Genomic DNA, 14,898 nt, shown 5'->3' with positions numbered 1-14,898 from the left:
ATGACTGGATCAAGAAAATGTGTTATATAGACACAATGGAATATTACTCAGCAATCGAAAAAGATAAACACATGCAATTTGCAGCAACATGGATGGCGCTGGAAGGGATCATGCTCAGCGAAATGAGCCAGAAAGAAAAAGAAAAATACCGGATGGTCTCACTCATAGCAGGAATCTAGAAAACCTAAATAAGGGACCAGGAAAATGAATAACTATAATAAAGAAAAAATCAAAATCAACAAGCAACTATAAACCAGAGACACCTTATGGGGGAGAGGGGAAAGAGGGTTGGGGTCAAAATAAGGGGGGTGCAATTGTATGGGGAATATAAAAAATAAATCTTAATAAAAAATAAAGTAGAAAAAACCATTTACATGCATGCAGAGTTTTTTAATATAAGGTTTCTTTTTTTAAAGATTTATTTATTTATGCATACAAGAACTGGGGTACAGGCCAGGGATGCGGGGGTGGAGAGGATTCACCAGAGACAGAGTGGGGGGCAGAACAGGCAGATTGACTGAAATACACTGCTCAGGGGAGCAGTGGACCAGTCAAGAGAGGTCTGCTGTGCCATGTGTGTCACCTCCCCAAGTGCACACAGCTTCATAGGTTGCGTCTTAACCCCTTGTACCTCCAGGGAGGCCCCCAAATATATTTTCAAATTATTTGGGTAACTAGCTGGGGCAGTGATCGCTAGGCTGTATGTCAGGTTTTTGGCTTTTCAAAGAAACTGTCAAAGATCTTTGACAGTGACCACACCCTTTAGCATTCCTGCAGGCAGTGTTGAGGCTCCTGTTGTCCACATCCTGGGCAGCACCTGTGCAGGGTTTGCATTTTTCAGCCCCTACCAGGTGTGATGGTGTCACTGTTGTTCCCTTTGTCTTTCCCTAGTGCCCTGTGATGCTGAGCATCTGTTCATGTTCTTTCTTGTCGTTTGTGTCTCTTCTTGGTGACGTGTCTGTTAAAGTCTTTTGTCCATTTTTCAAATGAGGCACCACTCATTTACAACACTGTTTTTGTCCCTTTTAAAATTGTGTTATTTCTCTCTGCTCATTCAGTTTTAAGCGTTATTTTGTAAATACTAGATACAGTCCTTGGTCAGATTCATGATTTGCAAATGTTTCCCCTACTCTGTGTCCTGAACTCCTGTACTGACAGGAAAACAAGCATTGTTGTCCAGACAGAAGCATGGAGATATATATATATATATAGATATATATATATAAATATATATATATATTTTTTTTAAGAAGAGAAATGATAAATCACTAACTGTTTTTGAGCAGATGTCCTAGCTGACTGGGTGTTGGGGGGGTGACTTACCTATGTGTGTCCTTGAGTGTTATTTAAATGTTCTTGTATGTGCATGAAATATGCTTTCAAAAGTAAATTACACTACATTACTCAACTTATAACACTCCTCACACATCACGACCAAATCACGTGTTAAGACCAGACTGGCACGTGTGTTACCAGTGATGGACCCGCACGTCACAGTCGCCAAACTCATGGTTTCCCTTTGGGTTCACTCTGGTGTTGTCCGTTCTGTGGGTGTTGTTGGACAAATGTACAATGACCTGTGTCCATCAGAGTATTTTCACTGCCCATAATGTCTTCTGTGCTCCAATGAAACAAAAGCAAAAAAAACCCAAAAACCCAATGGAATCACATGGGACTAAAAAGCTTCTACATAGTGAAGGAAACTATCATTAAAATGAAAAGACAATATTGAGTCAGAGAAAATATTTGCACATCATCAATCCAACAAGGAGTTACTATCCAAGATCTACAAAGAACTCCAAAACACGGAAACAACGTAATCACAACAGGGGCAGAGAAGCTAAATAGGTACTTTTCTAAAGAAGACACACATGTGGCCAACAGGTACATGGATACATGTTTATCATCATGTGCTGTCAGGAAAATGCCAATTAAAACCACAATGAGTTACCACCTCACACCTGTGAGAATGACCCGTTGAAGGGTGTGGAGGGAAAGGAACTCTGGCACATGAGGATGAAGTCTGGTCCTGTTAGCGGGCTGAATGAGGGGTTCCCAGGGGCCCTCAAACCTGTACACTCTACATGGGATCTGCATCAGCTGCCTAAAGACAAAATCTAACACATAACATCTTTGTTAGAAAAGAACTTGAACACAATGAGTGTGCAATAGAGAATTAGTGTGTAATAGGAAAAGAGAAGAGAAAGAACATAGATAAATAATTCCCAATTAAGCACCCAAAGCTACCTGTCCCCTCATGGGTAAATGTCCAGCCAAACAGGCTTGGCTCAAAGCAGAACCACTGAGGCCCAAAAGCCTGCCACAATCTATGGCACCTACTGGTGACCCATGGGACAGGGGCAGGAGGGGCCAGGCAAGTCTGGAAGGACAAGAGCAATGTCAAATCCACATCAAGATAACAGCTGCCATTGTCAGGCTCCCCTGGGTCTCTCACCCACATCTCTGTCTCTTTCACGTGTCTCTGACCCTACATAGGTCCTCACACGTGTGCTCACAGGCTGCACCTGCAGAACTTCCTCTTGCACCTGCGCGTGTCCACCGGGCGTCTGTCCTGAAATCCTCCATGTTGCTTCAATAATGATGTATTGTATCGCCTCAGTACCCAGGACTCAGAAGTATCCTTTTGCTTTAAACTTGATTCCTCATTTTCCCTCTATATCAACATCCTTTCAGTGAGAAGGTTTGAAGTGTTTGGGGAGAAACAGGAACCCTCTGCTACGTGGTCCCCCTCCTAGAGGATGTTGTCATCAGGGCTCACAGCCTTAGGGTCACATCTCCTAGCGCACAGCCCTCCCCGGGCAAGGACTGGTCATGGGAGACAGACTTACAGCTTCCCGTGGCCTGAACTTTTCTCACCATTTGGTTCCTGCTTTTTCCATGAGGGCCGAGCAGGAGAAGGGGAGTGTCCAGCTCCTCTCCGGAACCCTCAGCCTCTGTCCTCCCTCAGGCGTCAGGGCATGAACAAGGACAGGGAGTCGGGGTACCTGCTGTGTCTAGGTTCTGCCATCACTGGCCTGATGCTCTTTTCATTATTTACCCTCATCTAGAAAATAAGAATGAATTTGAAGTCCTTTTTAGCTCAAATCCTAACACTCTGGCAGGCATGGATTTTGTTTTTAAGATTTATTTAATTATTTTTAAATGTATGTTTTTATGCATACAAGAACTGGGGAACAGACCAAAGGTGGGAGTGAGAGGGTTCACCAGAGACAGCGGGAACTGAACAGGCAGAGTGACTGAAATACACTGCTGAGGGGAGTAGTGGACAAGTCAGCAGAGGTCTGCTGCGCCATGTGGGTATCTCCATGGCCAGGGATTGAACTCGTGCTGCAGAGACTGCGGACAGCTTCATAGGTTGCATCTTAAGCCCTTGTGCCACTAGGAGGCCCAAGATTTATTTATTCATGCTTATAAGAACTGGGGTACAGGGCAGAGGTGTGGGGGGTAAGAGGATTCACCAGAGGCAGTGGGGAGCAGGACAGGCAGACTGACTGAAATCCACTGCTGAGGGGAACAGTGGGTGAGACAGGCGAGGTCTGCTGCACCATGTGGGTTGCTCCCTGGTCGGGGATCTAACTCGTGCTTCAGAGGCTTCTGATAGCTTCACAGTGCTGTGCTTAACCCCTTATGCCACCAGGGAGGATGAGGCATGAATTTTTGCAGCTTCACTTGTCACTTTCTCAGGCCTGAACAGAGAAGGGGGGGTCAAGTGGGCACAGGACACCACACCCTGCAGCGGGACAGTCACCAGTTCCACTCTCAGGTTATGTTAAAACAGGGCAATGTTGGGGACAGTCACTGTCTCTGGGTCCTCATCCATGTGCTCACACTTGCAAGACAACACTCAGGCTCAGGATGTAAAAGCAACAGGGTTTATTAAAAAGGGGAGACTGCAAACAAGGAAGGAGTGTCTAAGCCCAGAAATGGCCATCCGTCCTACCTCAGACAGTGTCCTCAGTGTCCAGTGGTCCAAAACAAAGGCTACTCACACAAGCTGTGCTATGACAGCCTGGAGCTGGTGACAACAGGTAAGCAGTGGAGCAGGATCCAACTCCCGGTGGCAGCTGGGGGTGATCCCAGGTGGGGCTGCTCAGGTGACGCTGCAGCAGCCAGCAACAGCTATCCAAAGGCCGGGCGGACAGCACCAGACCCATGACTGGACAGTGCAAGATGTGATAGCACCAGGAGATGGTGCCCAAGGATGAGAAGTGGTGGACAGCTCTCAGAGGAGGCCAGATACAGGTCAGCAGTGCTGGTCAGCACTGGTCCAGCAGGCAATGGTGCCAGAGATGCCAGTTTACATCTTAATCAAGATACCATTGTACCAACAGCAAACAGCCTTAGAGAGGCTGGGCATAAGCCACCAGCAAACAGCCCCTTTAGAAACCCCAGGGACAGCCTGACGATGTTCTTTGCAGGTGGTGTTAGAGCCAGGGCCAGAGGCAGGTGTAGCCATCAGGTCTCAGAAAGGTCTCTGGAAAGGTCTCACACTCTGCAGAGGGCTTGGCAAAGATCTTTCTAGGAGTACCGACAAATCTGACCAGTAGCTGTCTATCAAGTGGCTCAGGCTGGCTGCTGCTCTGGCTGGTATCCTGTTCAGGGCGCCACCTTTCAAGCTTGATTGGCCCCTTTATAATGCCAGCTGTTTGGTTGGTGCCAGTGGAGCTCCAATCAGATTGGTCCATTTAGAGGCCTGGATGGTCTCAAAAACCTTGAATGGTGGGGTGCTCCCTGGTGGTGCAGGGGTTAAAGATACAGCACAATCAAGTATTGCCAGCCACTACAACATGAGTTCGATCCCTGGCCAGGGAGCCAATCCACGTGGCACAGCAGACCTCTCCTGTCTAGCCCGCTGCTCCCCTTAGCAATGTATTTCAGTAGATCCTCCTGTTCTGCTCCCTACTCTGACTCTGGTGAATCCTCTTACCCCCAACACCTCTGGCCTAAACCCCATTCTTGTGTGCATACGTAAGTAAAAATAAAAATCTCTTTTAAAACAAACAAACAAAACAAAAGTATCTTGAATGACACCTGTCAGAGCCTGAATCTGTTTGGTCCATTACAATTCTGGCACTGTGTTCTCAAATGAAACACCTGCCCATGTGTCCAGATGCCTGAGGTCAGATAGTCTCACCCTGGAGTGCAGGCTGCTGTCACTCAGAGGGCATCAAACAGGCCCGTAGGCTGCACGCAGTAAGGTCCCCTCTCCCCCCAGCATCAGGGATCATAGCGGGTGTGGGCTTCAGCAGGGCCAGATGCTCACCTGAGCATCCAGAGCAGGCACCCCTCTATCACAGGCCACCAGGCCGGTCTCCCACCTGCCACAGCACAGCCCAGGCCAACGCTGCCAGAGCTCAGGGAGGCCCACAGTCCACATGCTGAGTTTGGGCCTAGAATGCCATGGGCCTCTCTCCCCATGGCTTCTGTCAAGGCTTGCTACTGAAGTGGGCCTCAGCAAAGCTGGTCATACCCCACCACTTGCACCAGGCTGCAGGGATCCAGATTAAATGTAGAAGCAGGAAAATGACCCCTGGGCAAGTCTGCCCCCAGAGGACAAACTGACCAGAATAAAACTGAATCTGCTGTTCCCTCTTGTGGTGGCCCCTGGCAGCGTGGAGAGCACACAGTGACCTCGGCGGGTCAGAGAGTCACTCAGCTGAGAGCAGGCCTGGCAGAAGCTGTGGCCACAGGAGGTGCTCCCAGGGGCCTCCTGTCTCCAGGCAGATGCTGCAGGTCACTTCTTCCAGGGGGGTCCAGTAGGGACCCCAAGGCCATGACTGTCCTGCAAGGTGGGTGAGGAAGGTGAACAAGGAAGGGCAGAGGAGACGCTCACGGAGGAGGTGACCACACCTGCCCTGGTCAGGCCGCAGGAGCCTCCTCCCTGCCCCGCACACTCTCACCCTCTCCAGTCTCTGCTCTCCATGGCACACCAGGCCTTTCTCAACATGGACCCTCACCTGCCTTCTCTGCTCCCCACACCAGGCAGGGAGGGCTCACAGGGCCTGGCATCACCTCCACTTTCTTTCCCACCTCACCTGCCTCCAGCATCAGAGCAACAACAGGAGGAATGTTTTTTAATTTGACTTGTCAGTAGAAGGGCGCCTGGGCAGGTAGTGGGTGCCCATCACTAAGAGGACCCAACCCTCACTCTGGATGTTTCCAGTGGATGTGACCACACTGAGGCCTCAGCCTCCTCAGCTCAGAGACCCTTCCTCACTGCAGCTGCCACAGCAGGGGGGCCTGGGTGGTCAGAACCCTGGGTCGCCCAATGTGTGGCCTGGGCTGCGCTTCTGAGTCTCATTCCCCACAGTCATGAGTTACCACCCTGGGATCATGGTATCTGACAACTCACAGGGTGTCCTGGGTTAAACTGAATAATTCATGCAAATGTTTCTCTTATTTTCACTGTTGACTTTTTTCCCTTTTTTTTTTTTTTTTTGGTTGTATTATGAAAACTCAGTTCAACACTTTCTCCTTCTCCCAGGTGTTTTTCTAATTGCACAGCCTTGTTACAGCAACAACCCAAATAAAAGATCTTTTATTGTAAAAAAAAAAAAAAATTACCTCCAATCCCAGTAGCAAATATCATGATGATACTTACCTTTCCGTGCTCTCCTCCAGCGTGGCCATGCGGACAAGCAGATGCATCCTGAACACTAGTGGGGAGAGGCGTGGGGGAAGCAGCCTGGGTTTGACCTGACATCCTCTCCCTGCTGCACGTGGAGGGTTATGCTGGGGAGACGGGAGAGCCCCAGAATGAGAAAGAAACGTCAGTTCACCCTCTAACATTACATCTTCCCCTAGGAGCTGAGGGAGACCCTGGTGGGTCCTCTAAACTTGAGCAGCCTGTTCAGCTGCCATTTGTGTGATCTCAGTTCTGCATTCCTGCACAAGGTCAGAGCTGCCTGGTCACTCAGTCACGGGAGCCAAGCCTTACAAGGTGCCTTGCAAATCTTTCAAGAGAGAAAGCTTGATCGCCCTGGGAAGGCGATGCATCACGAGGTGTGACAAGGGAGCCCAGAAGCTGACCAGTGGGCTGCCTTGTTGATAAGATTAGGCCCATGGTCCAGGGTCTGGGGTCTGGTTTCGATTCCAACACTTGATCATCAAGCAGATAAGAAATATCTGGTCAGCAGACTCCTGTCCCCCTGAAGCCCAAGATGACGTTCCTTATTTCACCCATCCTTTCCTCCTCGTCCTCCTGCCCCACGTAACTGACGCTGTATGATTATTCTAGCAATAAAAACGTCCCGGATCTTCCTCTTCCGCAGCATCCTGCATCATGTAGCCTGCTCCACGACGCCCGTTTCTTTATCAGAGTGGTGTTGCCCGACGCAACAGACCCTGCTCCATCTCCCTCCCTTCCTGGACTGTGGACAAAGGCTCAGCTCAGGAACTAGGGTGACTTGGACTAATCCTGCCCCTGGGCCAGGCCAGTGGGAGACACACATTCCTCCCTCCCCCTGTGTGGTTCCCTCCAGTTCTGGTCTAGAGAGAAAGTAGCTGAAGTGCATGGAACAACCTCATTTTGAGGCCCTTGGGTTTTCTACGGTGAGTCCAAAGAAGATGAACGTCCGGGACTGAAGATGAACATTGGCGACTGGGGGAGGGAGCTGTCAGGGGTGAAGTTACCACCACATCCTAGCAGGGGCCTGGAGCAGGGGTCCTGCCCAGCTCCTTACACCTCAAACCAACCATGAGATAGTTCTAAATCTCAGCCTCTTCTTCAGGTCCAATGCCTTTTCAGTCCTGCTTGGAAACTGCTTCTCCACAGAACTGCATTTACTGAGGTGTTGTTCTCACACTCTTTACTCTGTGTGCGATTTCAATTCATTCATTCTGGGGCTTGATGTTAATTGTCTTCCCATCATCTTGTGTTGTATATCCTGTCATTCTTGTTACACACACACACACTCCCCTCTCCTTGGGAACCAGACCCTCACTCAGCACTGGGGTTACTCTGACCCTCTGTCTCTGGTCCCCTCAGAGCCGCCCTCTCTGCAGTGTCTCTACTCAGCGGTGTCTGAACAACCCCAGGAGTCCCTGCACCTCCTGCCTCTGACCTTGTGGGAAACCAGCCCCTCAGCCTGCATGACAGTGAGGAGGCGAAGGCAAAGTCCTGAGGTCAGTGACTGCTGGAGGAGACAGTTTGCTTTTTTCGTTTCTTTTTCCCCTCATTGTACTACTCAGTTGAGGTAACATTGCTTTACACACTGTATGTGTTCAGAGGCCCAGGGTCACCCCTCTTCAGATGTTTGTTACCACATCACGCCTACCATAAGGGCACCCACAGTCTTCACCATAGTCCACTGGGCCCTCTTCCTACCTTGTTTCCTGCTCTTACCCCACTCCATACCTTCAATTCCAGAGTCATATTTCTAGAGTTTGTTTTGGTTTAGTTTCACCTGTGCCTGCTTTGTTTCTTTATATTCCATATATGAATGAAATCATCCAGTATTTAACTTTCTCCTTCAAACTTATTTCACTTAGCATAATCCCATCCATATCTATCCTTGTTGCAAAGTCAGTATTTTTCTTTTTCATGGCTGAGTAGTATTCCATTGTGTATACGGTTTGTGTTCTTTATCCCCTCACCTGCCGTTGGGCACTTAGGTAGTCTCCATTGCTTGGTTATGGCAGACAGTGCTGCAGTGACCATAGGAGGCGCATATTCCTCGGAATTAGCATTTTACGTTCTTTGGATAAATACCAAGGAATGGAATGCTTGACCATGGGACAGGTCTATTTTGAATATTTTGAGGAAACTTCATTTGTTTTCCATAGGGGCAGGACCAATGTGCTATCCGTAGAAAAGAGATGTTCCAGGTTACCGCCCCACCCAAGGAAATGTGGGGCTGAGCAGGGATGAGAAGCTAAGGAACAGGAGGAAGACGTGGATTGAGATGAGGAAAGAAGACTGGAGGAGGCACATGGAGCAGAGAGACATGTGAAGAAGCATCCAGGCTTGTTCCTCAGGCTTGGACTTGTGCCAGGGAATTGGGGACACAGAAAGAGACATGTGAAAGAGACAAAGACTTGGGTGAGAGTCCCACGGAGACGCTGACAATGGCAGCTGTTGTCTTGATGTGGATTTTGATTTTGCTCGTTTCCTTCCAGACTTGACTGGCCCCTCCTGCCCCTGTCCCATGGGTCTCTACCAGTAGGTGCCTTACCCTTGTGGCGGGCGTTCAGGCCCAGTGGGCCTGCTTTGGGCCAACCCTGTTTCTCTGGGCATTTACCCATGAGGGGACGGGTAGCTTTGGGTGCTTCACTTGGGAACTATTCTAACCATATTCTTTCTCTTCTCTCTATTGCACACTAATTGTATTAAAGTTCTTTTCTATCGAAGGTCTTAGGCTTTAGAGTATGTTTTGTCTTAATTCAGATGATGGCAGATCCCATGTAGAGTGTACAGGTTTGAGAAACCCTGGAAAACCCTCATTCTGCCCACTAACAGGACCAGACTTCATTCCCACCCACCATGTACCAGAGAGAGTTCCTTTTCCTCCACACCCTTCAGTGGGTCATTCTCACAGGTGTAAGGGGGTAATTCATTGTGGTTTTAATTGGCATTTTCCTGACAGCACATGACAAACATTTATCCATGTACCTACTGGGCATCTGTATGTCTTCTTTACAAAAGTATCCATCTAGCTCCTCTGCCCTGTTTTTATTGAGTTGTTTTCTTGTTTTGCAGTTCTTTGTAGGTCTTGGATAGTAACTCCTGCCGGGGACCAGCCTCCGGCAAAATGTCGTGTCAGGGGTTCCTGAAAGGATGAGACAGCCTCGGCGAAAACGAAAGGACTGAAACTTAGGGGCTGAGGGGAAGGGAATGAGGAGACACCGACACTTGGTGAGGTGCTAGTATCTTCTGCCGAGAGGCTCAGCAGGTTTTTTATTTATACATTTTTTGCAAGCAGTGGGATGACATTATCATGGGCATAGAAACAAAGCAGAAACAGTCAGTGCATCTCTTTTTCTATGAGCTTTTGGCCACTACGTGCTCTCATAAGAAGGCAAACTTCAAGGCTAATAAAAAACTAAGCCTTACATAGAACTCATTGTTTCAACCAAACAATAACCTAAGACAGTAGATAGCCGCCAGTATATCCCTATCAGCCAAAGCCTAAGCAAGAAAAGACTTTTTTTATTCTCATGTTCTCATGGCCTTCACAGCAGGAGCTGGCTGCTACTCAGCTATCAGAACTTTTTTTTATTTAGAAACTCCTAACTCTAAATAGCTTCATTTAAAAACTTTCCCAAGAAACTTCAAGGGAAGGCAAAAGAAGGACCCACTATAATTATTGTATTGTAATGCTTGTCAGGCATGTTCAACAAACCATCTCCCATTGTCAAGTGGGCCAAACTGCCCAACAACTAATTTCTAAACAAACAATTTTCCGTGCTATTTACTTACAGTATGCTGATACATATAATTTATTGCCTAATATACTTTCAGATAAATTTTTCTCTATGACCAAGAACCAAAAGCAAAGGGATGCCAGATCTTTAGCCACACGGTGTGAGGCCTTTTCTCTTAGCTGCTTGTCAGTATCCTATCTGGCTGGAGCAACAAGACCTCCTGCAGCAAACTCCTTTTTGGATTGATGATGTGCAAAGATTTTCTCCAACTTGATATTGTCTTTTCATTTTAATGAGTTTCCCCCACTATACAGAAGCTTTCTAGTCTCATGTGATTCCATTGGTTTCTTTTTTGCTTTTGCTTCCTTGGAGCACAGAAGACATTAGGGACAGTGAAAATACTCTGCATGATATTCTCATGATGGACACAGGTCATTATACATTTGTCCAACACCCACAGAACGAACAACACCAGGGTGACCCCTGAGAGAAATCATGACTGTGCAACTATGATGTGCGGGTCCCTCACTTGTAGCCCACATGCCAGTCTGATCTTAATACGTGATTTGGACATGATGTGTGAAGAGTTTTATAAATTGAGGAATGAAGCGTAATTTAGTTTTGAAAGCATATTTCACGCTCATGCAAGAACATTTAAATAACACTCAAGGATACGCATAAGTCAGTCATTCCCTTCCATCCCCCAACATCCCAGTCAGCCAGTAGCTGCTCAAAACCAATTAGAAATTTATCTTTTCTTTTCTAAAAAAATATATCCATGCTTCTGTCTGGACAATAATGCTTGCTTTCCCGTCAGTAAAGGAGTTCAGTCACAGAGTGGGGGGAAACATTTGCATATTACAAAACTGATAAAGGACTGTATCAAGAATTTACAAATAATGCTTAAAACTCAATAATCAGCAAGATATAACCCAATTTTAATAAGGATAAAAAAACAGTGTTATAAATATAGCAAAAAAAAAAAAAAATTGACTTCTAGGCCTCCCTTGGTGGCGCTGGTGGTTGAGCGCAGCACTGTGAGGCTGTCCGCAGCCTCTGCAGTGTAGGTTAGATCCCGGCCAGCAGGCAAGAATCCCACATGGTGCAGCAGACCTCTCCTGCCTCACCTGCTGCTCCCCTCAGCAGTGTATTTCATCAGTCTGCTTGTTCTGTTCCCCACTCTGTCTCTGGTGAATATTATCACCTCCCGTGCATCTGGCCTGTACCCCATTTCTTGTATGCATGAATAAATAATTTTTTTATTTATTATATTTTATTTATTATTATTTATAGACATAGCAACTTATGTAGACATAGAAAAATAAATATATGAACAAATGCTCAATATCACAGTTAAGAACAACAGTGACACCATCACCCTGCTGCCCAGGGTGCGCACAACAGGAGCCTCATCGGGTTCATTGTAAAAGATCCTTAGGGGCTGAGAGACACATCAGAGCCATAGGCACTGTCGCTGCCTGGTTGAGAACAAAACAGAACCTGGTCAGAGATGAGACCACAGGAAGGACTGATGAGGGTAACTCCCCCATGGAGTCCATCTACACTGTCCCCAGGGGCTCAGGGATCAAACCCCAGATCCACACTTACCTGCGGCCTCAGTGTAGCTTCCTCCATGTCCTACTGTGGGAAGAAGCATCATGGGAGACCAGGGAGCAGTCAGGTCAGAAGACTTAAAGGAATCTTTTAATCCTGCACAACAGGGAAGTTTCCAGAACTGTGAGTAAAGACCCAGGTCAGGACTGGGAAAAATGAAGAAAGGAGGTGAGGGGGGAACTGGACCAAATGCCCTCTGGGCAACACACATGTGTGTGGATGGTAATTCCCATTAACCAGGCAGGGCAAGTTCTCCCTGGGATATGAAAGCCCCCAATGGACAAGATCCTCCACTCCCTTCCCTACCTGAGTGCTTCTTCCTCCACATCACAGCTGCAACCACTGCAGCTACAGTGAGCACAGCAACAAGGAGAACCAGGCCAGCAATGATGCTCACAGTGAGGATGGAGGACTGAGGAGGGGGCACTGGTAGGGAAGGGAAGATCATACCCTGAGCTCCAGACCTTATCCTGACCTCTCTCCAGAAGGGCTCCAGAAGGGCTCCAGAAGGGCTCCAGAAGGGCTCCTGATGGCCCTGAGTACAACATCACTGCCCACATCCTCCTCCTTACCTCATCTCAGGACTTGGGGCTCCAGCAGGCCTTCATGCTGCACATGGCACGTGTATCTCTGCTCCTCTCCAAAAGGCACCACCACAGCTGCCCACTTCTGGAAGGTTCCATCTCCTCCAGGCCTAGTCTCCACCAGCTCCATCTCCTGGGTGAGGTCCTCCCCATCTCGCTGCCAGGTCAGGGTGATGTCCACAGGGTAGAAGCCCAGGGCCCAGCACCTCAGGGTGACCGCATACTCAGAGGTGGGGTGGTGGGTCACACGTGTCCTTGGGGGTTCTGAGGTGGTAAATCAGAAAACTCACTTTGTGTTTCCTCCATGGACACTGAGGACTCCTCATGAGACTGTCCTCACAATGGACAACTGGCGTGGCAGGAATGACAGGGGTGAAGGATGTCCTGAGCAAACTCCATACAGGCTTTGTGGACTCCACCCCCACGACACTGGGAACTACAAATCCCATATCACCAAAGGGAAGGTTGGGAGGACCCGAGGGTGGAGTTAAGCAACTAGGCTCTCCCTTTGGGTATTTAACTGGTCATGTGGCTGGGAGTCTCTGGCTTGGCCATGAGGCGAGCTAGGTTTTCGCCACCTCTGTGGGTCACTGGAATCCCAGGTCAGCGGAACGGGTAGGACGTATTTACAAACTTATCTCCCTCTTTTTCTCCCTGAGTTATTCATTTCCCATTTCCTCTTACCGTGTAAATAAACCTTTTATCAACCTTTTATGTGTGTCTCCAGTTTAGCATTCATACGTCACCTTTAAGCACACAGGTGAGGACCCACAGTCAGGAAACCCCATTTTTTATCAGGGTTTGCCCTGTAACAGCTAGAAGCATAAAAATGTAAAAAACAGGCTAATCTGGGGAATTTGTGAGAGTCTCCTATTCCTTAGATAGTACTAGAATGAGGATGAAAACCCAGGGTAGGATGAAGCAGAGGGAGTGGAACACAGACGTTTTATTCCTGACCTGGGTGGAAGGTGAATGACACAGAAAAGCAGGAATCACATAACTGAAAATGTTCTCAGACCAGAAACATGACTGAGAGAGAAACTTGTGGTTCTCAAACAGGCCCCTGGTCAAAAGGACCCGGTGACGTGTGATGTCAGGGACTGTCTGTCTTTCTCAGGAGAGACGGGATCCCTTCACTGTCCTTCAGGAGAAGCCAGAGTCTCTGGGAGTCTCTCTAGTGCAGAACATGAAACCCAGGGGAGTCCCCCCCTCGGGACTAGAGAGAGGATTCATTTCCCGCAGTGACTCCAGGCAGGGGGGGACCGGGAGGCCTCCAGGCCCCTCTTACCCGTGCGCTGCAGAGTCTCCTTCCCGTACTCCAGGCATGTGCGCAGCCACCTCAAGTACCAGTACTCCAAATAGTTTCTGAATCTCTCTGCCTCACCCAGGGCCTCCCACTCGCGCCGGGAGATCTGAGCGGCCGTGTCCGCTGCAGTCCAGGAGCGCAGGTCCGGGTTCAGGGCCAGGTAATCGGCGCCATCGTAGGTGTACTGTCTGTACACGCGGAGGACTCTTCAGTCGGGCCCCATGTCGCAGCCAGACATCATCTGGAAGGTGTGAGACCCTGTCCCCACGTGTCACCCCGCCCGCGCCCCCTCCCGCCCTAGAATAAACTAAACAGAATTAAACGGGGTGAAAGTCCCGCAGGCTGTTCCCAGGCAATTGCAGAGAAGCCTGGAGGGGGAGACCCTGAGAGACCCCCGTCCGTGGGGATGGGGGTGCTGACCCGGCCCGGAACCGCGCCAGCTCACCGGTCTCACTCCAGTTGTAGAGGCCGCGCAGGGCGTCCAGTCGCGCTTGATACCACAGTGCGTGCTCCCTTTGGATCCGCGCGTCCTCGTCCCACACCTCCTGCTTCTCCTGCTCCACCTGCTCCGCCCAGGGCGCCCGCGGCTCCAAGCTCCGGCCCGGAGAGTCGCTGTCGAACCGCCGGAACTGCGTGTCGTCCACGTAGCCCACGGCGATGAAGCGGGGCTCCCAGGGGCCGGGCCGGGACATCGTGGTGTGGAAAATCCTTATGTAGTGGGGCCTGGGGGCGGGAGGGGAGACCAGGCCTATTCTTCTCCCCTTAGGGGGCTCGAGTCCCGGGGGACGCCCACGAGACAGAAAGTGGGTGAAAGACGAGTGAAATTGAAAAGTGGCTGCGGGACGAAAATGCCCGGGACTCGGGGGCCAGAGGAGGCTGGGGTCTCGGGGGGACGGAAAGGGGCCAGGACGGGGCGGGCCGAGGTGGGGGGACAACTAGGGCAGCGGCAAGGTCGCGCCTTTCCCACGCCCGCCCACGCCCTCGCTCCTGCCTCTGGGAGCGCCCTGTCCC

General features: G+C 49.4%; 1 pseudogene across 1 annotated transcript; it reads right to left on the bottom strand.

Annotated features, from left to right (window-relative positions):
* Window positions 1-12,570: 12,570 nt before the first annotated feature.
* Window positions 12,571-14,450, bottom strand: LOC311188030 (DLA class I histocompatibility antigen, A9/A9 alpha chain-like; annotated as a pseudogene). The gene is made up of 3 exons: window positions 14,333-14,450; window positions 13,870-14,145; window positions 12,571-12,845 (listed from the first exon to the last, which is right to left on the bottom strand). The product of its transcript is annotated as a DLA class I histocompatibility antigen, A9/A9 alpha chain-like (transcript).
* Window positions 14,451-14,898: the final 448 nt, after the last annotated feature.

This window comes from Talpa europaea (assembly GCF_964194135.1).
Source record: "Talpa europaea genome assembly, contig: HAP1_SCAFFOLD_128, whole genome shotgun sequence".
In the NCBI taxonomy this organism is placed as follows: Eukaryota; Metazoa; Chordata; class Mammalia; order Eulipotyphla; family Talpidae; genus Talpa; species Talpa europaea.
Note: the sequence above shows the minus strand (reverse complement) of the source record. Positions and strands in the feature narration are given on the sequence as shown.